Source organism: Triturus cristatus, chromosome 7, assembly GCF_964204655.1.
Source record: "Triturus cristatus chromosome 7, aTriCri1.1, whole genome shotgun sequence".
NCBI classification, from domain to species: Eukaryota; Metazoa; Chordata; class Amphibia; order Caudata; family Salamandridae; genus Triturus; species Triturus cristatus.
Window position 1 is genome coordinate 1685426544 of NC_140590.1, and position 24606 is coordinate 1685451149.

Below are 24606 nucleotides of genomic sequence, written 5' to 3' on the forward strand. Positions count from 1 at the left end.
GCCAGCTCGCCCAGTTCCTCCTCTGTTCCCTGCGCGCCGCTCCAGCCTGGACACGCGTTATCCCACCCTTTCCACTTACCCCACGTGTCAGGCACAGCGCGTTATTGGAATGTTTAATGTTTTTTTTTTTGCGTTGCAGGCGGAGTTACAGGGCGATCTGGATGCAGACGGGTACAGTAAGGGTACCTCTGCGACAGGCGGTACAGTAAGGGTAACCCTGTCCGGCACAGTAAGGGTGCCCGAGCCAAGGTCCAGGAGCCGAAGGGGGTTCTGGGAAGACCGCGACGGCGCCCCGTTAGTCCTTCGGGCGGTTGGGGGGCCTGACCAACCGGGGGTGTGCCACAACACGCTCCGCCCCTGTCGGAAGGGGCGGGAGTAGGAGACAGATCACGTGACCCAGTGGATGATCTGTAAATAATTATGTGCCACACTGCCGGGCATCGACCCACCGTGTGTGCTGGCTCACCAGGCGGGCGGAGCAGCAAGGGGCTGCCTGCCCTGGATCGCCCGTAAGATAACCCAAATTTATTATCATACTGTGTTGTATGAAATAAACCTGCAGCAGTTCTTCACCCACAAATAAAGTGTCAGTGTAATCTTTGGGTGACGTCTGTGTATGCGTGTTGACTGAAGCGGATGACGGTGTGGTCACTATGTGCCCTTTCTACAAAACAAAGGCGCTCACTACTTTTGCAATTGGATTACTAGATTCCACTGAGGCTAGACCAGAGGCAAAAGGGAATCTCTTCAGGAAAGCTTTTATGAAGGACTTGGCTAATTGTAAAGGAACATTTTCAATTTGTCACTATGCCTTTTCGGCTACGAGTTAACAGTATCCAAGTTTCCACCTTTCGAATTGTTATAATTATGATGAAACGGCAAAAAATATGTTATTCAAGATTACAAATATAGCAGCCGAATCTCTTAGTACCGAATCCTTATTTTCCCCTATTCGAACCTTAACTTTGGGTTTCCATTAGTTCACCTGCTGCAGGGCAGGCAGTTGTGACTGTAACATAAGCACGTTTTGTCCCTGTCGCGCACGTGGGTGCCGTAACGTCATTTTCTTTTCCCGAGCTGACACTGCATCACTTTCAGTCTGAGGGGTCTATGACATAAACGCGCACAGTGAATGATGAACCTAAGCTATGCGCTGTCCTATCTGCCTAGAGCGTCGGACTCGTCGCATCCCTTCCTGTCTGGTGCACCGTGACATCACTTCCTGCCGGGGTGTCGTCACTTCCAGCCCCGCAGGGTGACGGGAAGGCCTGACACTGGATCTTTAGTGGTCCGGGAGCCGGTTGTTGTGTTATGGTCTTCTGACCGCCTTCGGGCTTTTCTTTCGGTTTCAGGTCTAAAGCGGAGGGTGCAGGACAAGCTGCCGAGGCCTCGGACCGAGGGGCCGGGGAAACATAAGAATCAGACACCGCGGAGCAGAGAGAGAAGGACGAGCTGTGCAGGGAGGAAGAGAAAGTCCTCTTAGGATAACAGGTAAGGAGGCGATGACATCCGCCATCCAGCGCCCATATAACCACGCAAACGCCAGAAATCCCCGCCTCTCTAATTTTTCCACAGCCTTCTTCGCCTGTTCACGTCCACCACTTCCCGTGACATGCTCTCCTCCCACTCCTTTCTCGATTTCCCACTCAGAAGGTACCCCGAACCTGCACAAATCAGCCCTTCTTAATTATTTAACTTCTTCGAAACCTGCACCTCGGGGAACTTCTCTCGCCATGCCCATTTGTGCTGCTGTCTAAGTTAGAGATATCCTTATTCGGCTCGCTGGCAGTACTCCTTCCAGTGACCCAATAGTGTTTGCTCTTTGTACTACTCTCTACTGCCTGCCCTTTGTACTGGCCACCATTGCTTATTACTGGCCCTTACCATACATGCTGCCACTCACTGGTGCTTTAACGGGAGCACTGGATCCAATGCTTTCTATCAGTGCCTGTGTTGCCTATCAGTGCCATGTCTACGTATCTGGTCCTACTAGAGCCCGCTACTTATTTCACCCACAAGTCCCCAACATTGAGAACACTTCATTCTTTCTATTGAGGCACAAGTTGTCCACTAGTAACAACACTGCCAACCAGTGTCCCCCCTTATTTTGCCCAGTGTGGCCTGCATTGTGCTCCTCCGCCTGCTTTTCTGATGCTCCCACAGAATATTACCTCTCGATATTGAGATCTTCTCACAAGTGCCCAAAATTGATGGCTACTCATATGGACATCTGGCACCCGCGCTACCATTAATGTCTATTTTATTCATAGGACACACGGTGCCCGCTTATTGAGTCTCCCTGTGGTGCCGAACGGCGAGTATGTTTCACCTGACCCACAGGTGTTTTCTCCTTTGTTGGCCCAATGTCGGCAGCTCTATACTTGTCCATGTGGCATCTGTATTTTCTGCTGCCAAGCAGCTCCGTTCACTCCTCACTGTACTCTATTCCTCATTTCGTTCAATGCTCTGCACACTGGTGGTAAGCACTCGTCATATTGGTAACTGCTGAGCGCTTTTTTATGTACCCATTGGTGCCCGTTCCTCATTTGGCTGTTTATATTGAAGGCCATTTGACGTGCAGCTTACTGATACTCATGTACTGCCCTCTAGTGCTAGCTCTGTGATCTTCCTGCTGCTAGGTTTGGTGCCACCAACGTTTTAGGTTTGGTACCTATTTAATGGTTCCCCTGAGTAGTTTGTGTACCCCAGGGTCCTTTACTGCCTTTATACGGGGATCCGTGATAATAAGGATTTATCTTCCTCAGGTTTAATAGGAAGCATCTATTTATTTCTGTCGGTTGATTTGGCTTGGTCTTTTAAAAGGATAGTCCCTCATAGTGTTTCCTTTCTTTGATTTCCATTCATTAAAATTGCAGCGCAAACAATGAATGTTGTTGTTTATTTTCGACCTGCTGTAACTGGTCATTTAAATTGATATGGGCTAGCCATTGGTGTTGGGGATATTACCTTCATGGTTGAGGCTCCTGGACTTCTAAACTGGGTGCCTCATTTTACAAAAAATTGGCGTAGGGCAGTGCCACAAATCTTTTGTATGCATGGCCCTACGCCAATTTGAAAGGGCAGGATTACACCGTATTTACGAGATAAAGTACATTCCTGTCCTTTCAGCCAGAGCAGGTGCACAATTTGGTGTATAGCGCCCACGGAGGCCCCCTTGCACCACAGTGGAAAGGTGTCTGCATTGTTGGCAGGATTTTTTTTTGTGGAGGAAGGGATGCTTTCCTGCACAGAAACAATCCTGAGCGGTGTTTTCCTCGTTCTGTGTGTGCTGGAAAGAGGAAAAAACAAGGAGAAATGAAAACATTTCTCCTCGGTACGCCTGCTCTGGGGAGGTGTAAGGCTTTGGCACCGCCCCAGGTTTATGTGATTTTGTAAATCTGGGGCAGAGTCAAAGTCCATGGGTGTTGCGTGTGAACACCCACCACAACGCTCATGGAATGCCTCCTTCACTCAGAGTAAGGCAACGCAGGCAGTCCTTTGCTCTGCCTTGCCTTACTCCATATCTATGAGGCCATGCACGGTGGCTTTGCGTCGCCTCATGGATATGATTGAGAAGCCTGTGCCTCCGAAGCGTCATAAAAAGTGACTCCCTGGCAGCGCAGGCCTCTTGTAAATAAGCTCCTGAGTGTGAATTTCCATCAGATTTAGCCAGAGTTCTCAAGTTTTCCATTGAACATCGCAACTCATTCAATGAGTTCATCAAAGTATATACAGTTGATTTATTCTGACTTTAATTGTGCATTTGCATAAGACAATTTTCCAAATATATATTACATAAATAACTTTGTCTAGTCTTGTATTAACAATATTTGGGTTTTAGGATTTGATGTATCTCAACTAGGACATAAACGTAAGCGAAATTCCTGTAAGAATGAGCCTCTTTCCAAAAATGGTACAACAATCATCCATTTCAGAGAATAAATCGGTATTGAGGCTGCATTACTCTTCAAACACTATCTTTTGGTTGACACGTGGGAAAAAGAGAACTTTTTATATTACTGTAAAAAAGAACCAAACGATAATGATCAAATAAACAATGCTATCTTGCTTTGATGAGTTGGTAGCGAAAAATAACATTACTTGAAGTAGACTTATTTCTAGTGACAACAATGTAGTATGCAAATGCTTTTTCTGGAATGTTACAGAGGTTGGGAGACATAGTAATTGTTTTTTTGTGCTGTACTAATGGCATCCGATTAAGCCTTGCCGGAAAGGTAGCTGTTTTCCAAATGTGACATATCTGTCAGCAAGCTAATTTATTTATTTTAAAAAAAATATTTTTATTTTGTTTTATCAAGAATATAACCTATTGAACATAATATGAATACGTGACACATGGAGATTGCATATCAGTTACAGCCAGCCAATGTTCATATTGCATGTCTGTTACAGGGCTACTGTTTGAAGGACACTAAAGTGGTGCATAGAACATAACTCAAAATTCTCCATTTCTTGTTTGGCGCCAATTGGGTCATACAATACCTCAGTTAAGGGTCCTCTCACAACCTCCCCGACAATGAACCCTCTCCCTCTGTTTCTCCATCCAACTCTAAGCCGTAATATTTCATCCAGGGTGTCCATATCTTCTTAAATATCCGCGGACAGCCCCAAGCCTTATATGTCACCTGTTCTGCCACCATGTACAAGTCTAAACATGCCCTCCATTCCTTAAGTGTGGGTATTTGTTGCGCTCCCCAGTATTTCGCTATATACCGCTTGGCCATCACTAGTCCCAAGTTAGCTAGTATTTATTTTCGTTGTGGGATATCTATATCTGTGGAAATACCTAGAAGGAGAAACCTCGGCTCCATTTCTGTCTGAACATTAAGTATGTTGTTGAGCTCATCCACGACCTTTCCCCAGTATACCTGGATAGCCCTACATTCCCACAGGGTGTGTATAAAAGTTCCATCCACCCCATGACATCTAAGGTATTTTGGACTATCCGCTCTCCCTATATTGTGAAGTCGGGCTCTGTCAAAGTATGTTCTGTGTAAAACTTTGTATTGAATGAGGCGCAGTCAAAAAAGAAGAAAGACCTCCCTTGGACCTGTATATGTCACCAATCATTCAAACACACAAATTTTATTTTATAAAAAGTTATATAGCAGGGTGAGATTCGGCATCAACGAAGCAAACAAACTACTTGATCATAAGTTTATTAAAGTTAGTCACATAGGACTCACAAAAAGGGAGCAGTTGTACACATACGTTAAAAGACAATTGTTGAAAGATTTCTCAAAGACATAAAAAGATAAAAGATCAATAAAACTTATATGTATGATTTGAATAACACAGAATGTAACAAGACACCAACAATATTAATCAATGTTCAAACACAACAGAAAAAATTAATTAAAACGAAAAAATTGGGAAAAAGAGAAATGAACAGGAAAATTATTCCTACTCAGAAAAGGAAAATCGCTTAATCAAAGACTAATCGGTTGTGACAACAATGAAATTTGATTATATTACACATATCGCACAACCCCTGTTGTCACAGATTTTGTCCGATTTCCTTCGCGTTTCGGTAGGCCACAGGTTATAGCCAACACCTTCCTCAGGATTGTTTGCTGATCCCAATTTAATTTTATTTAAAATCTGAAAAACATGTACAACAAAACTAATATTCCTGTTCATTTCTCTTTTTCCCAATTTTTTCGTTTTAATTAATTTTTTCTGTTGTGTATGAACATTGATTAATATTGTTGGTGTCTTGTTATATTATGTGTTATTTGAATCATACATATAAGTTTTATTGATCTTTTATCTTTTTATGTCTTTGAGAAATCTTTCAACAATTGTCTTGTAACGTATTGTGTACAACTGCTCACTTTTTGTGAGTCCTATGTGACTAACTTTAATAAACTTATGATCAAGTAGTTTGTTTGCTTCGTTGATGCCGAATCTCACCCTGCTATATAACTTTTTATAAAATACATTTGTGTGTTTGAATGATTGGTGACATATACAGATCCAAGGGAGGTCTTTCTTCTTTTTTGTCTACGGATTTGCTTGGCACCCCTCTCCCTTGGTTTAGGGGTCCCTCTCTCTCTGTTAGAAACTTTGAATGAGGCGCAGTCAAAGTTTGATTGCCACTTCCCGTGGATGCATAAGAGTGGCCTCCCAATCTATGTCTTCCAATGTTCCGGTAGTCACCACCCATTTAGTTCGAAGCAGACCAAGCTTGTCGGGCATGTTATTGAGTAAGGTTTTTTAAGTGTAGGATACAGCTTTAGTCGGAATCTCTTCCTGCAAAAGGTGACCTTCTAGTGGGGCATACTCTGGTAGAACCTCCCCATCTAATCCCTCCGCCATCCATGCATGTTTCAAACGAAAGTTTGCATAAACCTGCGTGTCATGAAGTTGGTATCTGTCCTTCAGTGTATCAAGCAAGACCAACACCCCCCTTTCTAAAAGGTCTCCTATCTTGGAGATGCCTATTGGGTCTCATTTTCTAAACCCTCTAAGCTTCCCTATCTCGGTCAGTCTATTTCCTTCCCATAGCGGGGTCTCCCTGGTATATTTCTTGTCCCATTGCATTTGCTTCTCGGCGTGTTTCCAAGCCTCCAGTGACCTCTGGGTCGCCTGGAGTAGCTGGCCACCGCCCTTGCCACCATAAATATAGTGGAGATGTGTACGGTTTCTAAATTGCATTCTTTCTAGCCTGTATGTCGACTGATCCCCCTGATATATGAATCCATTAGTTAATTACAATAAGGTGGGATGCCCTGTAGTACGCCCTAATGTCCGGGAGGGCCAGACCACCACCATTGTATGAACTTCTCTGCAAGGTTTGGAGTGCCACTCGTGGGCGGGCCCCATCCCACAAAAACAAGCGTACTTCACTATCTATTTGATTGAACAATGTGTCTGGGATTATTTTTTAAATAATTCTTTTTATTAAATAAATATCGGTACAAATAATCAATGCAGAAGGCACCACCAAATGACTTGTTGTAAAGGCATATAGAGGAGGAAAATTACAAATCTGACATAGGAGGGGAACATTACGGGGAAAGGGGAACATACAATTGTGTCTAGGATTTTATAATAAATATTTAGCAGCACATAGAGCAGCTGCGGAAGCGTAATCATTTTATACATGGCGGCTCTTCCCATAATGGTTAGGGGGAGTCATCGCCACTTCTGAACGTCTGCTTGAAAGTTGAGGATAATTCTTCTGATATTACGTGTTAGGCTGTCTGCTACATCAGTGGTAATACAAACGCCAAGATACATGAATCCCTTCATTGACCAGTGTACACATTCAGGGTACACCTGTTGCTCCCCCCAATCGGATACAATGTGGATTTACTCCAGTTGATTTTATATCCTGCATGTTTCCCATATATTTAAAAAATCTGCAGAATTTGGGGAAGAGTTGCACTCGGGTCCGTCACATACAATAATATATCATCTGCATATAAAGATATGCGTTCTTCTTCAAGCATCTTGGCATCATCCACAAGTCCACCTAGCCCAGGGGTAGTTCTAATGACACAGGCAAGTGGTTCTAGGATAAGGGCAAAGAGTAATGGGGAAAGGGGGCATCCCTGTCTAGTTCCCCTTTGTATTGGCCAAGAGTCAGATATAGCCCCATTGACTCGGACTACAGCCTCGGGCTTCGCATAGAGCAGCGCAACCCAGTCTCGGATCTTGGGCCCACATCCGATTTTCTCTAGTACATGTCTCATAACGGGCCAATGGATGGTGTCAAACGCCTTTTCGGCGTCTAGGGATAAGAGGAGGTGTGGAGTTTCCCGGTCTCGAACGGCCTCCATCCAGTTGGCCACCCTGCGTAAGTTGTAATGAGTGGCTCGTTTTTGGCATAAAGCCACATTGATCGTCATGAACCAGTGACGTAATTACTTTTATTAGGCGTGTGGCAAGGATAGTGGCTAGGATTTTAGTTTCAATGTTCAATAAGGATATAGGGCGGTAAGAACCAATATCATCTGGGGGTTTCCCGGCCTTGTGAATTACCACCACAATCGTCGCTCTGAGATCAGCGGGGAGCAACCCTTCTTCTCTAGATTCCAGGAACATCCTGAGTAAATGCGGCGCCAGAAGAGTGTTATGTTTTTTTAAGAATTCTCCCGGGACACCATTGAGACCCGGGGATTTCCCCAGTTTCAACTTATTAATAGCTTCTGTTACCTCTTCCAATGTAATATCTATATCAAGAGCCTCTTTTTCCTCTAAAGAGAGACAGGGAAGTTCAATGCCTTAGAGATATTTGCATATTTGTTCATCGCTAACTTTTGTGTGGGCTGCATAGGGGGTTGCATAGAATCGGGCAAAGGCCCTGGCTATATATTGTGGCGTAATGTACCTGACTCTCTAATGGATGTTACCCACCTAGCTTCCTGTTCCTTCCTTTCCAACCATGCCAATAGTTTACTTGCTCTGTCCCCGGTTTCATGCAGTCGATGTTGTACAGCAAGTTGGTGTGTACGCACTTCCCTGGTAGCTAACGCTTGGTATGCTCTTCCAGTGGTATCAATCTGACGAAGGGTACGTATGTCTAAGGTAGGGGCCCCTCTATTCTCCAGTTCAAGTAATTTATGTTCTAAAGTCAAAAGTTCTTGAATTTCACGCCGCTTCTGATGTGCAATAATATTTTGTGCTCTGTCGCGTAACACTGCTTTAAAAGCTTCCCAGAGTGTGATGGTCGATTGGACCAAGCCCTCATTCTCCTGAAAATAAACTTCCACTTCTACTCTAATTTCTTTGGCTGCTTGTTGATCTTTCAGGGCCCATGCATTCAACTTCCAAGAGGTATGGTGTCCGCCCCTTTGTGTCCCCACTTTCAAATAGAGCGATGAGTGGTCTGATATACCTCTGGCTAAGTATTCCACCTCCTTCTACATGATTAAGCTCTCCAGCTGGGGCAAAAAGATAATCTAATCGTGAAAACACCCTATGGGCTCCGGAAAAGTATGAGTACGCATGCCTGAACGGGTGGTGATTTCTCCGTAGGTCAGTAAGCCCTAGGGTTTGTTGAAATCTCGCCAGGGCGGTGGTCTCGCCCGACCCAGTTCGCACCAACGCGGGATCACTCACATCGTTGAAGTCACCCCCAATAATATGTATGGCAGGACCTGCCTCCAAAAGGATTCTAGCTACCTTATCTAACGTGCACTGCTGGAGATGCGGGGAGCATACACACTGATCAATAACCACGGTGTATGGTTCCAGATGCCTTGAACCGCTATACAAGTTCCATCTGGGTTGTCCCATTTTCGAATCACCCTGAAGGGGGGTGACTTTCGAGCAAGGATCGCCACTCCTCTCGAACCTCGAGTGATGCTCGCATGTGCTAGAGAAGTGAATTGCCCTCTGTTCAAGAACGAACAGCAAGCAAGCTAATTTTTAAACGTCCCATAAGAATAATGTGCAGTTGTCAAAAAAGAGGTAAATAGCGATTGATAACTATGTGTCGACCACAATGTAAATATGATGTATTCTTCAGTTGAAGCTGTGGCATTAAAGGTGCACCCAGCAGTATAAGAAGTGCATTATTCTGTTTATAAGGATTACAAACAGTTACCCCCCCCCCCCCCACCCCCAAGCCTTCAGAATACCTATCTGTTAAGCCAAAACTCGCATTGCTGCACAGAGACATTTTGGTACCATGCCAGAATGTCTACATTTATATGGTCTGGCAATTTTAATGTCACAGTTACAGAATCCAAAATGAAATATTTTCTGGGGGAAAAAAAATGATAGATGGGACATTTCAAATACAGTCTTTTTACACAAAACCATTCATAGGGATTGCTTTGTTTCTCGACTTGAGACCATATGAACGTCAATCCCCGTTGGACAGTTCAGCTCAATATATTGGTGGAATACCATCTAATACAAAATCATTGATTGATTTCACCGGTATTCTTGGCAAACATGTTAATCACTGTCTAGATTTTCAATTTGTATTAAGGCATCAAAGGGATCATTTTCTACTAAATTGTGCCCTCAGTTCAGGGCCCTAGTAGACCAACTTACAACTAAAAGCACCTAGTGAGTAAGCACATTTTTGAAGCTGTATTAAATAAGTTTACATTGAGAGGATCTTGTCTAATGAGGTAGTTGGTTACTTTGGGGCATAACGGAGTACTCATGCGAGCCTACCCAGAAAAAGTATAATCTCCTATTTGGAATTCGAGTTTCAATCAATCAGGGAATTGTGAGCGCGCTACTCAACCTTGAGGGTCTCAAGGTACGGGGGGAAGGAGGGGATGTATAGATCAGTCTAGCCCACGGGTACTCATAGTACGGCCCGCGGGCCGCAGGCGGCCCGCCCGACCTTCATTGGCGGCCCGCGGACCTTGTTGCCATATGAGTCCTTCCTGTAAAGTTTAAACAGAGAAGATGGCCACAGGAGCATACGTTGTGAATACGTATTCAATACGTATTCACATCGTTTGCTCCTGCGACCATCTTCTCTGCTTATCCTTTCCTCTGATTGGCCTGAGGCTCTGAGACGTCACACCCGGCACCCAGCGCGAAGCACAGGTCCTTTAAAAGTCAGCTGTAACTAGCGCTTTTACAGCTGACTTTTAAAGGACCTTTTAAGAAGCTTCCTGTGTCCGTGGTGTCGACGTCCTCGCAGCCCCTGAGAATCTTCACTGCAGCCGCTCTGACACCTTTGTAAAATAAATGAAAACAGTTACAAAGTTTAAAGTAAGTAAATTACACCCGGCCGCCCCCCAGATGGAGCAGAGCATTGAGATATAGATCGTCACGATCTGGTGGTCATACAAATATATTAGAACGTCGGAGCCCTCTTAAAGATTCAGGTCTGAAGACGCAGTTATCACACTGCACAGAGGGTTTGTACGCATCACAGATCAAACATTTTCATCTGATTTCAACACAATTTCAACCAGCAGCGGGTTGAAGCGAATGAGTCTAAACATGTATGCACTGAATCACACTCTATTTTTGCTATCTTTCAGTTTCACACTTTGAACGGCGGTTATTTTGAAAACTTTTGTCATATTTCTAAGAATGTCTTACTTTTTTTCGATTACATCCCTTGATATTAATCCAAATTTCTTTACTGTCTCCAAAAGTACTGTTTTTTGAATGGGGGCTGCATTGCCTGCTGGTGTACGTCATCTTGAGGTCATATCCGTGTTCCTGTTTTTCAGTGCATCATTGACAGCTGTTTGCGTGCCATTTATATTTGAATGCTATTGGAACTGGATGTTCAATGTTTGTGTTTCTCTCTGGCGTGTCAAGTGCTCCAATGTCCTCTGCGCATGCCTCTCACTATATATTGCGAACACACATAAAATAACAAGCATTGGCTTAGCCAATAGGTCTCGCTTTTGGGACCTTATAAGTATTTAGTTATGCAGCACATTAACATTGGTGCAACAATATCAACTGTTGCATGGCTAAACACTTATAAAGTCCCAAAGGCGAGACCTATTGGCTATGCCAATGCTTGTTTAGAATGGATTCCAACCCAGGGTACCCCCCCAACCATGTTAATATGATTGAACAGCTGAATCTTGCTCCCCAAACTCCTATTAATCCACTGAATTACCTTATTTTTTAGCTGAGAGTAATGTTCAACAGAATTTTCTTTCAAGGGGCAAACGTGACCAGAACAAGAAGGTAAGGTGTGTCAGCAGAGGGTCAATTAAAACTGGGAGGTGTGGGTAAAGATTTTATAGAGCTAACTGGCCCCTTGCTATTGGGACATACAGCAAAGTTGATTTTGGAATTATTCACAATAGAACTATGGCAAGGTGGAATACTGAGAGTAGCAGCCTCTGAGCTGAACGTCATGTGGGCGGTAATTGTGTCCAATGCTCCGTTTGTAGCCCCATGGTGGCCACCTGCATGTGCTAGATCAGGGTTACTCATAGTACGGGGAGAGAGACAGGGAGAGATAGAGGGAGGGAGACGGAGGGTGACAGAGGGAGGGAGGGTGACAGAGGGAGGGAGGGTGACAGAGGGAGGGAGGGTGACAGAGGGAGGGAGGTTGACAGAGGGAGGGAGAGGGAGACAGAGGGAGAGGGAGACAGAGGGAGAGGGAGACAGAGGGAGAGGGAGACAGAGGGAGAGGGAGACAGAGGGAGAGGGAGACAGAGGGAGAGGGAGAGGGAGACGGAGGGAGAGGGAGACGGAGGGAGAGGGAGACGGAGGGAGAGGGAGAGGGAGACGGAGGGAGAGGGAGACGGAGGGAGAGGGAGACGGAGGGAGAGGGAGACGGAGACGGAGGGAGAGGGAGAGGGAGACGGAGGGAGGGAGGGAGACGGAGGGAGGGAGGGAGACGGAGGGAGGGAGACGGAGGGAGGGAGGGAGGGAGAGAGAGGGAGGGAGACGGAGGGAGGGAGACGGAGGGAGGGAGACGGAGGGAGGGAGGGAGACGGAGGGAGGGAGACGGAGGGAGGGAGACGGAGGGAGGGAGACGGAGGGAGGGAGACGGAGGGAGGGAGACGGAGGGAGGGAGACGGAGGGAGGGAGACGGAGGGAGGGAGACGGAGGGAGGGAGACGGAGGGAGGGGGAGGGAGACAGGGAGGGAGACAGGGAGGGAGGGGGAGGGAGACAGGGAGGGAGACGGAGGGAGACGGAGGGAGACGGAGGGAGAGGGAGGGAGAGGGAGGGAGACAGAGGGAGGGAGACAGGGAGGGAGACGGAGGGAGAGGGAGGGAGACAGGGAGGGAGACGGAGGGAGAGGGAGGGAGACAGGGAGGGAGACAGGGAGGGAGACGGAGGGAGAGGGAGGGAGACGGAGGGAGAGGGAGGGAGACCGGGAGGGAGACGGAGGGAGAGGGAGGGAGACAGGGAGGGAGACGGAGGGAGAGGGAGGGAGACAGGGAGGGAGACGGAGGGAGAGGGAGGGAGACAGAGAGAGAGGGAGGGAGACAGAGAGAGAGGGAGACAGAGAGAGAGGGAGACAGAGAGAGAGGGAGACAGAGAGAGAGGGAGACAGAGAGAGAGGGAGAGAGAGGGAGACAGAGAGAGAGGGAGACAGAGAGACAGAGAGAGGGAGAGACAGAGAGAGAGGGAGACAGAGAGAGAGGGAGACAGAGACAGAGAGAGGGAGAGACAGAGAGAGGGAGACAGAGAGAGAGGGAGACAGAGACAGAGAGAGGGAGAGACAGAGAGAGGGAGACAGAGAGAGAGGGAGACAGAGACAGAGAGAGGGAGAGACAGAGAGAGGGAGACAGAGACAGAGAGAGGGAGAGACAGAGAGAGGGAGAGACAGAGAGAGGGAGAGACAGAGAGAGGGAGAGACAGAGAGGGAGAGGGAGAGACAAAGAGAGGGAGAGACAGAGAGGGAGAGGGAGAGACAGAGAGAGACAGAGAGAGGGGGAGACAGGGAGAGGGGGAGACAGGGAGAGGGGGAGACAGGGAGAGGGGGAGACAGGGAGAGGGGGAGACAGAGAGAGGGGGAGACAGAGAGAGAGGGAGACAGAGAGACAGAGAGAGGGAGAGACAGAGAGAGAGGGAGAGACAGAGAGAGAGGGAGACAGAGAGAGAGGGAGACAGAGACAGAGAGAGGGAGAGACAGAGAGAGGGAGAGACAGAGAGAGGGAGAGACAGAGAGAGGGAGAGACAGAGAGAGGGAGAGACAGAGAGAGGGAGAGACAGAGAGAGGGAGAGACAGAGAGAGGGAGAGACAGAGAGAGGGAGAGACAGAGAGAGGGAGAGACAGAGAGAGGGAGAGGGAGAGAGAGGGAGAGGGAGAGACAAAGAGAGGGAGAGACAGGGAGAGGGAGAGACAGAGAGAGACAGAGAGAGGGGGAGACAGGGAGAGGGGGAGACAGGGAGAGGGGGAGACAGGGAGAGGGGGAGACAGGGAGAGGGGGAGACAGGGAGAGGGGGAGACAGGGAGAGGGGGAGACAGGGAGAGGGGGAGAGGGAGGGAGACGAGGGAGGGAGACGAGGGAGGGAGACGAGGGAGGGAGACGAGGGAGGGAGACGAGGGAGGGAGACGGAGGACGGAGGGAGACGGGGGAGGGAGATAGAGAGAGATATCTGTATGCCGGGTCCAGTGGCTCAGTGGACGAAGGCGTCCGCTGCAGGGGCCTGTGTTCCACCTCATGGTCACAGTTTTTTTGTTTGTTGGTCTAGCCTCTCCCCCTCCTCTAATGACCCCGCCCCCAAGGTGCGGCCCTCGGCAACAAACCACTCTGTAAATTTGGCCCCCAAGAGAAAGTTTGTGAGTACCCCTGGTCTAGCCGAAGAGCCAGGGCTTGAGGATTTTCCTGAAGGTGTTCAGGGAGGGGGCTCATCTGATGTCTGCCGGTAGCTCGTTCCAGGTCTTGGCTGCAATGTGGGAGAAGGATCTTCCGCCTGCTCTGGCTCTGTGAATGCGTGGTGTTTCGGCCAGTGCGAGGTTGGAGGATCGCAGGTTTCTTGTGGGTTAAAGAACTTGATTATTTAATAAATAAAAGATAATTTCCAATCGGTTGTGGCTCAACACGTTTAAAATTATTTTAAGTAGGAACAACTGTCGTTTTTGGGCCCATGTTTAAACTGGGACTTTCGTTTTGAAGTATAGCAATAAAATGCCTTCAGATTTATTGCCATTTGCAATTGAAACTTTTAGGTTTAAATCTTTTTTATTTATTACCAACATCAACCAAATCTCATCAATGGCATCCACATCTTAAGCCTACAACCCCGTGGGCCGGCAGGTATCTCATTTAAAATCAGCTCCTCCTGGGCCCTTCCTGGGCACCGTAGTTCTGTCACGGTGATATCCAACATGTCACCCCCCCACCCCTCGGGCCTGTCCTCCTCTGATCTGGAGGACACCAGAGCACTCCTTCTGCCCCGTGAAATTATACTGAGGAACCTCCCCGCAGTTACCTGCTCCTCCTGGAGTATATCCCGCACAACACCGCCCCCAGGCCACGCCGGACAGAGTGTCATCCTTTTGGCTATAGCTGCTCCAGCCGGGGTGGTAGGCCCCATGGCTAGGACCCGTCCCTGAGGACACCCATCCATTCCAGAATGTATAAACAAACAAACTTGAACCCTCCCAAGATGCCCACCCTTCCGTCCTCCTCCTGGATCCCCGCCCCCCCTCCCCCGTCCAGTGCGGTTGTCGATTAACCTCGCTTCCTCCCTCACTCTCTGTCCGAGCCCCCTCACTCAGGTGAGATCAGGAATCCGGGCCTTCCTGCCCCGTAAGCCGCAAGAGTCTGAGGTATCTGGGACAGGTCAGTTCTCTAAATTCGGTGGCTAGTAGGGACTGGAACGGCTGCCAGATATCTTTATACTGCTCTACCTCCCCCTTAGCTGTGAGCGACATCTTCTCCATGCCGAGCACATGCCATAGTCTGTGCAACCATCCAGTCACTGTGGGAAGTGTGGGTGTTCGCCAGTGGGTAATGATGTTTTGGATGGCTGACCCTAGCGCTATTGCTATCTGCCTGCCCCTGCAGGATTTTAGGGGGTACATCAGTGCGTTAGGAAGGCCCAGAAGAATGTAAGCTGGGAAGCGTGGTAACTCAACTTTGAAATGGGAGTCCACCGTGTCCAACACCTCCCGCCAGTACGTGCCCAAAAGCGGGCATTCCCACAGAATGTGGGTCAGCGTCCCCACCTGCTCGCAACCCCTCCAGCAGGCAGACTCTTTGCTGCTGTCCATTGCGTGTATGCGGTCCGGAGTGTAGTACCAGTACGTGAAGACTTTCGTGAGGGTTTCTGTAAGGCCTGTGTGATATGCAGAGTGTCTGGCCCTGTACGCAATTTGTTCCCACTCTGTGTGGCTTAGGGACCTGCCTAGTTCTGTCTCCCAGCGTACCCTTCCCGGATGATAGAAGTGCGAAGATGGCCATTGGATGAATTTATAGAGGTCACTTATGATCTTCCCATCTGACGTACGCGTCATGAGCCAGCGCTCGTACTGGGATAGTCGTTTATCTGCTGTCTCTCTCACCTGAGGGCTCAGTGCCCAGTGGCGGGCCTGCAGGTAGCGCATTCTCTCCGTTTCGGGAAGCATGTAATCCTGTCTAAAGCTTGTGAAGGGAATAACCCCGTCCGGCGCGTATAGATGACATAAAGCCCTACATCCCGCCGCACGCCAATGGGCGAACGCACCTCCCTGCATCCCTGGTGTGAAGTCCGGATTATCCACAAGGGGCGTCAGCGGGGAGGGGAACGTGGTCAACCCATGTGTAAGGTTTGTGGCATCCCACACCCTCATCGGGACTCTAGTGATGAAGGAGGCATAGAGATTAGCAGGGCGATGATTCCTACGTAGAAACGGCACCTCCTGCAATGGTCTACCCGCCACCGCCTGGTCCTGAAAAAGCCAGTGTTTATCCGATTCCCACCTGCTCCATTCCACAAGATAGCGCAGCTGAGCTGCTTGAAAATATTTGCGGAGGTCTGGGATGCCAAGGCCTCCCGCCTCAGGCGCCAGAAGTGAGAGCGCCCTCCTCATCCTTGGTTTCTTACCCTGCCAGACGAAGCGCCCCAGCTCGGACTGCGTCCGCCGGATCCACCCCACCGGTGGCTGCAGCGGAAGCGCCCGAAAAAGATAGAGCACCTGGGGCAGAATGGTCATTTTAACGGCCGCCACTCTGCCCAGTAACGACAGAGTACCGCGGTCCCACCTAGCCAATTCTTCCCGCCTAAAGCGGCGTAATTGACTGCCGCCATGTCGGGCACGGAGGGGGCCAACTGGATCCCCAGGTACGATACTGCGTCCTTGGACCAGACTATCGGGATTTGACGCTGCAGGAGTGTCCTGGTCGCCGGCGCGAGCGATAGGTCTAAGGCGACCGACTTCCCCATATTCATCCTGAATCCCGATACCGCCGCGAATGTAGTCAATTCCTCGATACAAGCCGGCAGGGCCCGAAGCGGGTCCTCCAAGGAGAAGATCACATCATCAGCATATAAGCTGACTGCGTGATGAAACCCGCCCATTTTCACTCCCTTTACCTCTGGGTTGTTCCGTATGCGCTGTGCGAAAGGCTCCATGTATAAGGCGAAGAGTAAAGGCGACAGCGGGCACCCCTGCCTCGTGCCTCTCTCGATGTTAAAGCTCCCGGAGCTGCAGCCATTGACCCTCACAACCGCGGTTGGGGATCCATAACAGTTGAATATCATGTTGCGGAACTTGTCCCCTATCCCTATTTTCGCCAACACCCGCTCAAGGTAAGGCCAATGCACTCGGTCGAATGCTTTTTCAGCGTCCACTGCCATCAACATTCTCTCACCCCGGATCCGCGACGCCTTTTCGATAACCTGTGTAATCCGCTTGGTGTTGTCTACCGTCTGCCTCCCCGGGACAAAGCCCGCCTGGTCTGGATCTATAAGCCCCGGCAAAAGGGGGGCTAGGTGGGCTGCCAGAATCCCTGTGTACAATTTAAGATCTACATTCAGGAGGGATATCGGCCTGTAGGAGCCGCATTGTGATCTGTCCTTCCCCGGTTTAGGGATGACCGTCCGGGACGCCCGCAGCAGGTCCGGCGGCATGGCCCCCGGTTCCGCGAAAGTGTTAAAGAGGCGCGTGAGTATCGGTGCGAGTGTGGTGCAAAAAGTTTTATAGAAGAGGGCGGTATAGCCATCCGGTCCGGGGGATTTACCGTACTTAAGTTTGGCTATGGCGGAGATCACCTCCTCCACTCGGATGTCCCTGTCCAAACTCTCCGCTTGCAGCGGTGTCAGCGATGGCAGCGCGACCGCGTCTAGGTACCTTTGCGTTGCGGGCATGTCCGGGGGGTCCCCGGCATAGAGGTCAGCGTAGTACTGGCGAAAACATTCCGCGATATGGGCGTCCTCCGTGACTGCAGCCCCCGTGGGGTCGGTGATCATCTTCACCAGGTGTTTCTGTCTCGCCATTCTGAGCCTGCTTGCCAACAATCGGCTGCACCGGTCTCCCCCAGTGTAGTAGGCATGCTTAAGGCGGAGCGCTGCGTATTCCGCGCGGTCCATATCCAGGGCCACCAGGGTCTTTCTAGCCCCCTGAAGCTGCCGCCAAATCCGGGGAGCCCCCGTTCGGCGATGCATCTGCTCCAGTTCTCTGACTTTCTGCGTGAGTTCCTCTCGCTTACTCCGTCTCTGCGCGTTGTCTGTCGCCGATATCGCGATGAATTCCCCCCGCAATACTGCTTTCAGAGCAGCCCATTGAGTCGCCCTGGAGGTATCATTGTGGGATGGATATTCCCGAATCGCGGTTGTCACTTGCTTGACCACATCTCCTCTGTATAATAAGGTGTCCCGCAGACGCCACACCCGGGGAGTACTGGAAATCGGCGGCAACGAAAATGTAGCCGATACGGGGGCATGGTCCGACATGGAAATCACCCCTATCTCCGCCGCCGTGGCGAGAGTGCTAACCGGACCGGTGACCAGAAAGTGGTCTAGCCGTGCATACGTTTTATGTGCGTGTGAGTAGTACGAATAGTCCCGTTCCGCCGGGTGTAGGTGGCGCCACAGGTCTATCAAGCCCATGTCTGCCAATTGAGCCCTGCTTCCCGCCGAAAATTCCCCCGCCTGCGGCGAATGTTGGGCGGATCTATCCAGTGTCGAGTCGAAGACTAAGTTAAAGTCCCCCCCTAGGATGATGTGCCGGTCAGGGGTAGCCGTAACGTCCCCCAGCGCCGCGTTAAGAAATTGGTCTTGCCGCTCGTTCGGGCCGTATAGGGACCCAATTGTGAAGGTGATACCCGCCACTTTGAATCTATAGACCAATAGGCGACCCCGCTGCTCCGCTTGTTTATGGAGGACTTCTCCTCGGAAGTGTTGAGCCACCAAGATCGACACCCTAGCAGTTTTAGTGTTATTGGAAGAGAAGAGCTGTGTGGGAAATTTGTGAGAGCGCAGCCTAGCCCAGTCCTTAGGTAGGAGATGCGTTTCTTGAAGGAGACCGATATCTGCCTGAGTATTCTCTAATAAGGAGAGCACCGCACGCCTCTTGGTCGGGTTGTTGAGGCCCCGAACGTTAAGCGTAACTATCTTAAGACTGGTGGGTGTCATGTGAGAAGACAAATGCGCCCTCGCCGTGCCTTCCTTGTGCCGCAGACCCTGTCAGTGAGGTCTCCATCCCCGCCTTAAAGTCGGTTCTGCACTGGACAATGCCCCCCCCCCCCCCGCCTCCTCCCCCTCCCATGCCCCTCCGCCGTAGGGTTCCCGCTCTCCCTTCCCCTTCCCGCCTTAACTGCAACAAAACCAACTCTCCCCCCCCCCCCCCCCAACCCACTCCCTAACAACGAACTATCAACATGGAATTCCTTCCCCTCTGAACCATTCTCCAGGGGGACTCACTTGCGTCCGTCGCGGCGCTTCGCCAGATCCTCAGAGCCCGTCGGGCCGGGCCCCTCCTCCCGCGGCCGCCGGGCCTCCGCTCCTCCACCAGGGCCACCTCTCGATCTCTGCTGCTAGCGCTCGCGTCTCGCCGCCGCCCCTGGCAAGGCCCCACCAGCGAGTCCGAGCTCTCGCGTAGATTTCCGGCCAGGAGCGCTCTTGCCCGGCCCGGCTCGAAGCTCCGCCCTCCTCCGGCGTCTCAGCTCCAGCGGCTCTCTGCTCCGCGCCGAGGCGTCCTGGGGGTCCCGAGCCCCCTCACTGCTCCCCGCCTGCGCTCCGCCGGCCCCGCTGCTAGTTTTCGTCACTGCCTGGGGGGAGATACTGCTGCTAGACCGGGGCTAGGGGCCCAACGGAGCGGGAGCCGGCAGGGAAAGCGTCCGCTCACTCCGCCATCTTGGCCACGCCCCCTGCAATTGAAACTTTTAATAAAAAATTCTAGATTTAGTATGCTTAGTCTGGATTGTTGGTCAAATAATACTGTTTAATAAGTTAGTCAGTATTGATCCACTTTACTACTTTATTTTGGAAGCAATTTCTGGCAGGGAAAGTCTAAAAAATAATTTTTTATTCACCATTTTGAACTCTCCGCTTTGGTACAGCAGATGTAATGGTATCCAGTTTCCAAAATAGAATGTCAATAAATGGCATCGGAACTTACTTCTAGAAAGGCAGTCTGTATTAGTGAAGAGTTACTGCACTGTGCATTGGTCAACTTTACAAGAGCTTGTGTAGGATAGATCGTTCTCTTCTGTTGATGAAAGTGCTACAATTTTGTGTTCTAGTTAGTTGAGTTTCTACAATTGTAGAATTGTACACTTAAACTGGGTGACGACTAAGGGCTTTATTTATGTTGACGGAAAGGGAATTCTGTTGCGGCTGCATTGGAGTTTCTGCCCTGCCAACTTAGTGGTCTGACCGCCACGTATATATGCTGGCAGACAGTCAGTTTGGTAATGGCAGAGACTACTCTGTCTCTGCTGTGGCCAAATGTCTCTGATGCACTGGGGATTAAGGGCCACCAGAGAAATGGCTGCATGTTCACCTCCCTAATTTAGATGGGCAGACATGTAGCCGTTTTCTAATTGTCTTTCACCACCAGGCAAAACCTGGTGGTGTGGGGCAGTAAAATAGTAATAATGCTTTCTTGGCCATGGGAGAAAACTTCCGTGGTGAGGGGAACATTCACTTTTTTTCTTTACAAAAAGAAAATGTAGTTGCGGGATTTTCTTTTTGTAAACCAAAAAGAATACTCGGCTACAGGGTTTCATTCTGCTGACGCAGCCCCATAGCACAGTGTAAAATGGATTGACGGGAACCTACATGACAGTGGTTCTTGACAATGCTTTTATAAATGACCGCCTGCTTGGCGGTCATTTATAAATGAAGTAATTTACTCCTTCCCCCATGGCACAGTGGCTGGCTGTCAGTCAATATATAAATCAGGCTCTAAGTCTATTGAATGCATTCTCTCAAAAAATAATGCAATGCAGAATGGGTGTCAAACAGGGTTGCGTACTAGTAAACATACAATCACACCGACGCACACATCAAACAGTCCATGCAACAAATCTCAATTGCAATGACTGAAGTAATTTGTGTGTTCCACATGATTTTATTGTTTGTTCCTCAAAAGTTCAGACAGATCTTGATTTGTAAGATTATAAACACATCAGGCAGTCGACACATGTTTAGTCTAATAGAGATTTTTTTCAAGGCTGCAAAAGTTATAAATAAATACAATTTCAAGTGCATTTGCCATATATTTTAACTAGAAGGACAGTCCAGTATAGCTGGAGGGCCAAAAACATTGAATGGCGTTAAAAGACCATCTAGAGGGAAACTGATAAGGTGGAAGTGCTAATAAGTAGGAATCAGAAAGAGATCCCATCTAGCAACACAAGGGATGCAGTGTCAATATAAGAAGCCTATATACTCTCATTGGTGATAAATCACAGTAACTAAAAAATTAAGTAGAATAAGCCTGCAAACCAAGATGTGCAGAAATAATTGGTTGCAGTGGCCAATGGTAGTTAATTGAAAAAGTGTAACATTCACTCAAAGTGCAAAAATTAATGAAAAGATGACGGTAAGATACTGAAGATAAACAAAAGAAAATACGAAGTTCCTCAATGGATACCAAAAAGAGATATTTGAGTCAATGTTGATTGTCTAAGTGGAGATAAAGAGGCAGGTCGTGCTTAAGGAGGAGGGGAATTCCTCCTTGTGGAACTAGGGCCCTCACACACCCAACAAGCTAGGTTGAATTCCTAAAGCCTGACACCCAGGACATATTGTTTGGAGTCAAGGACAACAAGTTTTCATGTTTATTTTGTCCATGGGACAAGTAGGCCCAGCCCCCGGCAGCACAAACCCTTTGACTGGTAGTTTACAGTACCACATTATGGACCAGTGAAGGGCCCTGTCTGCAATTAAGGTAATATTTGTGTCCATATGTTAATGGTGTTCCAACTTGTATTCATGGTTCGTTAATGCAAAGCCTTTATTGTTCGGGTGAGTGCTCTAAGGAGAAGTTGGAAGATAGGACTGCACTACTGACAGTGGTTCCAGTATAAAAATGTGAACACATATTTGCAAAGTTGAACAATATGAAGCAAGTAGAATGCTCTCTGAATAGATGTAAATATTTGCAGAAGCTTGACAGCAAGATTGATGATTATTTGCTTTCAAGATAAAATGTTCACAAAAATGCAACTAGGAAAAAAGCGTTTTGCTAAACTACTGTGACATTTTAGGGCCCATTTCTCTGAAGCATCACTTACTAGAATGCATCAACACATTTTACTATTTCCCAAAAATATTCATTATGAAAATTAGTGTAACCAATAACAAGATTATGGGGGAAATGAAAATAGGCCCGACATTCGTGGTCAGCCTTTAGGTTTTGGTTATGCAGGTCTTGTTTTGACATGGTTTTTGTAAAACTTCATTTTTGTGAGAGCTGCCAGGCCCTCGCCATTATTGCAAACTTTGGCAAAAAGCAAAAATATTTTTTGTCTCGTGAAAGAGCAGAATGTTGTCATTCACTTGAAGCAAGCAGATAGCTAGAAAGAGAGAGATGGAATTTAATCAAAACAAAGGTCTTGGTTGACACCAGACCTAATTAGGGGCACAATTCTTATAGAATGTCACAAAAGTGCAGCCATGGTATATGATACTTTAATTAGTGCAGATTTACGGCTTTTATGAATTCACAGAAAAAAGCCAGGAAATTGTACTCCTAGAAAATATTTGTGAACTGCATTGGAGCACAAGAAAATGCGCATGTGGAGATTTGCGCATGCAAAACTCTGTTGCTCACTGACGAGTACACTTCCCTCCAACCACTTTTTTCCCAACCCTGGAAGGAGTTTTACTTGTGCCTTTTGTCAGGAGTAAGTTTCTATCCTTTCTCAGTATGAAACCTTATTAGAGAAGCTCTTGTGAAAACCTCTTAAATATATAGGCTTGCCCAATTCAAAAGTGCATTCCAAACCTGGAAGTATTTCTTACAGCTACCTCCAATCCCTCTATGTAGATCTGCAGAAAGGTGGAAAAATAAGGGAATTGCTAGTATTCAAACCCTTCTAGAGTATGAGTCCCAGCATAATCAGAGAGGCTGTTATCAGAGCTCTTATATAATGAGATTTCTGCTATAATTTATCGTTGCACTAAGTGGCACCAAAGGGACAAGTGAATTTATTACAGGACAAGTAGATTTATGAAACAACCTGTTCCATGGACAAGTAGATATTTTAGTAAATTCCACACCCCAGAGTACATATTTTAGACAGAAAAAGTACAGGTTGTGGTTATTATTATTATTTAATTCTTGTAGAGTGCATGGCTACTCGGAGGGTTTCCCAGCACTAGTTGGCGGGCAAGACAGCTTAGGAAGAGAACTTAGAATAACCAGGTTTTCAGCACCTTCTGAAATGTGAGCAGAGAGGTGCAGCATTGCAGAGATTCTAGGAGCGCGTTTCATAGCTTTGGTCCCCAGAGGGCGGAGGAGTGACTGCCCGTCATGGTGCGCCTGACTAGGAACAGTAAACAGAGATTGATTTCTGGAACTTTGAGTGTGTTTGGTAGGGAGAGGCAAGGTTTTGCAAGTACCGAGGTCCGTACTACGAGTATATTTTGTGCATGTAGCAGAGTGCCTTGAAAGTGATGCGCTCCTCTACACTGTACCAGTAGAGGTCATGAAAAAGGCTGGACGCAGAGCTGTGTTTAGGTAGGTGGGACAGGCTCCTGGCAGCAGAGTGCTGAACCACTTGAAGGTGCCTGATCATGGACTTATCTGCTCATAAATATAAAAAATATATTTTACCATAATCTAACATCTAACCTGGACAAAATCAAAGCCTGTATGATGGTTCTTTGAGCAGCAAAAGGAAGTATCCACAGGATAATTTCTAAGCCACTTCATAGCAGGAAAACAAGAGGAGCACCTTGGCTGCCTTGAGGCCTCATGGACTGAGTGGAGTCTAGCCAAAAACCAAGGTTTTTCACCTTGTTGGCAGTAATAGGAAGGCGCCCCCCCCCCCCCCAGATGGGCCAGTACTGGGGTCCCAAGAGCTGAGGGTACTTACCCAGAATCATGAACTCGGTCTTGTCACCATTCAATTCTAGAGAGTTGGAATTCATCCAGGTGGAGACAAGTTAGTTAGCAGGAGTTAGGATCTTCTGGGGTGAAATCTTGCTTCGATGACAAATAGAAAATAATCTGGGTGAGAATAGAGTAAGACCACAGCTTTGCACTAAGTCTGCCAAAGGGCGGACATAGATATTGGGCGGATCCCTGCAGGACAGCAGAAGTAAGCAAATGCATGCTAGAAATGACATTTGACTAGAAGACCGGGAATGTGCAATCTGTCAGGAAGTAGAAGAGCAAGGCCAGAGTAGTGCCCTGAAGACACATGAGTGTCAGCGTTTTGATAAGGTTGTAGAGTTGAGTTAGAGAAATAAGACTGTTGCGTGTTCAGAACACCTATAAAAAGTCAACCTGAACCATAGTGTTGTATAGAAAAGGTAATTTACAAAGAAAGAGGTTTGGGACAATGCATTCAGCACCAATCTCATTAGTGGGTGATTTTACAATTTCTGAAGTGAATCAAAATGGCCAAACCCCTTGCCCTTTCACCCGGGAGAAACTCATTACACATAAGTTATACTATTGATTCAACCCAATTATTTATCATTGATCGATACATCGTTGGTAAATATTTACTAATTGATTTATCACATGATGCACAGGCTCAATCTTCTTCATTTATAAAATTGATTTCTTTATTGATAAT

The 24606-nt window shown here is 48.0% G+C and overlaps 1 protein-coding gene across 1 annotated transcript in view; it reads left to right on the forward strand.

The window, feature by feature from the left end:
* The first annotated feature begins 1217 nt into the window (after positions 1-1217).
* MLF2 (myeloid leukemia factor 2) overlaps positions 1218-24606 on the forward strand; it is a 93286-nt gene continuing 69897 nt past the window's right edge. The window contains exon 1 of the mRNA XM_085619835.1: positions 1218-1491. The gene's annotated coding sequence lies outside the window, so the exon portion shown is untranslated. The remainder of the gene's footprint in view (positions 1492-24606) is intronic.